This window comes from Procambarus clarkii, unplaced genomic scaffold, assembly GCF_040958095.1.
Source record: "Procambarus clarkii isolate CNS0578487 unplaced genomic scaffold, FALCON_Pclarkii_2.0 HiC_scaffold_501, whole genome shotgun sequence".
Lineage (NCBI taxonomy): Eukaryota > Metazoa > Arthropoda > Malacostraca > Decapoda > Cambaridae > Procambarus > Procambarus clarkii.
In genome coordinates this window covers 143277-145254 of record NW_027189534.1, presented here as the reverse complement: position 1 = coordinate 145254, position 1978 = coordinate 143277, and the positions used below count along the sequence as shown (strand labels likewise).

Sequence of the window (1978 nt, the reverse complement as noted above, 5' to 3'; positions counted from 1 at the left end):
TTTTCATAGAACAGACAATAAGATTTGTACATGCAAAATAAAAAAAAAATCCTTTAAGTTATCAATACAATGTGAGAAAACTTTACTTTTATAACTAAAGTTGCACAATTATACCAACTCTATGGTGGCTGGGTTGTAAGGTGTGTGGCTGGTGTTTTGGAAGTCGCGAGTTCAAACGACCCAATGGGAATAATACTTTTTTTTTTTTGCCATACAATCTTCCTAATACTATTATGTAGGTTTGTGTGTGTGTTTTTTTTATTCATTCTTTGGTTTTATAGATGACATACATATTGACTCCTTTTACCGGTCCTTAATTAGGCTCTGGGGAAGCAATGGTGGTGGTGGTGGTGGTGGTGGTGGTGCATTTAAAACTAAACCAAAAATCACCAGTTCTGGACGCGTCAAATATCATATCCGCTTAATGTGTCTACAACCTAATTACTTAAAACTACACTATTTAATTCATTCATATCATGTGCATATTGGTCATTATGCTCATACAACCGACATCAAAATTTATTTTCATTATTAGAATCATACATTTCATCAAGTAATACAGATACAAAGAGATTTTCTTTCTGAGAAGACCGTTAGTATTGGCTTGCAGGCAGGCAGGCAGGCAGGCATTTGAGGGTTATTATTTCGCCTGTTGATTGGGGGGAGGGTTGATGTGTTAGGGGGTTTTCGGTTAGATGTGGTGGTGGTGATTGGTGGTGGTGGTGATTGGTGGTGATTGGTGGTGATTGGTGGTGGTGGTGGTGGTGGTAGTAGGTGGGAGTTGGGGTGGGGGGGGGGGGGGGGGGGGGGGGGGAGGGAAGGGGAGGGGAATGATGGTCTGTGGATTCCTTCTCCGTACCCTTTACATATAAGCAAAAATATGCCTTCTTGTGGGTATAGAAACATTAACACAAATTATATCAGTAACTGATATTGTAGCCTTTTAAACAGAAAAGATTTGTACATACAAATACTTTTTAATTATCATTTATTTGTGGAAATGGCATTTACGTCATTAAATTGATACCTCAGCATCAAGCTAGTGTCCTGCAGCAGTGGTCCAGTGGTAAAGTGTATATAAGTGATGCGTATTCTTGGAGTTGCGAGTTCAAACCCGGATTAAGCTATATATATATATATATATATATATACAACATGTTTTGTTTTGGTTGTTTGTTTTTGTATAAAGCCTCACACAATATCTATATTAAGCGAGTTTGTTTTAAACATGACATACATATTAATTCATTTTACCAGGCCTTATTCCACACAACTCCGTGAATTTCCCGTGGAGCCAGCCATTCAAACAAAAACAAACGAAACAAAACAAAACAAAACAAAAAACATTATTGCCAACAGCATTTGGTGTTCCCAGGCGGTCACCCATCCAAGTACTAACCAAACCCAACGTTGCTTAACTTCGCTGATCGGACGAGAAGCGGTGTTCTCAACGTGGTGTGGCCGTTGGCATGAGACTGCCTACACATTGTGGCTAATAACCAACTCTTTTAAGTCATCGCGGCAGGATACGGACCTGCTTGTGGTGTCTTAATGGTAATTGTATCCTAACATATTTTTGTCTCCTTGGCATGGATATTTAACATCGTTTATTCAGTCTTGGGTTTATGTTCTTTCGCCATTTACAGACATTTTACATCTACCTACTTCCTCAGCCTGCCCTGCCAATTTCTAATGAATTTGTGGATTTTCTTTTGTAATACAAACATGTGTGTGCTCATCTGCTCTTCAGTTTTTATGATATTTGTCTCATCTGTCCTGCTTTATGATACTTTTACAAAGAACATGAACAAATGCTTCTATTTTAGAGAAGATATGGGATCCAGGTTTCGGAGCCGTAAAACCAACCGTCGTGATTGGTGGACGAGTTGCCAGGTTGCAGCTTCTGTACCGTGCCGGCACATAAATAGGTTCGGCTCAAGCGGCGGCAGCATCATTCCCCCGTGACTGTCTGAGCGTC

At 39.8% G+C, this 1978-nt stretch overlaps 1 non-coding gene across 1 annotated transcript; it reads right to left on the bottom strand.

The window, feature by feature from the left end:
• Window positions 1-1350: 1350 nt before the first annotated feature.
• On the bottom strand, window positions 1351-1469 carry LOC138361597 (5S ribosomal RNA). The gene has a single exon (XR_011227058.1). It is a non-coding gene; the product is annotated as a 5S ribosomal RNA (ribosomal RNA).
• Between the last annotated feature and the right edge of the window lie 509 nt (window positions 1470-1978).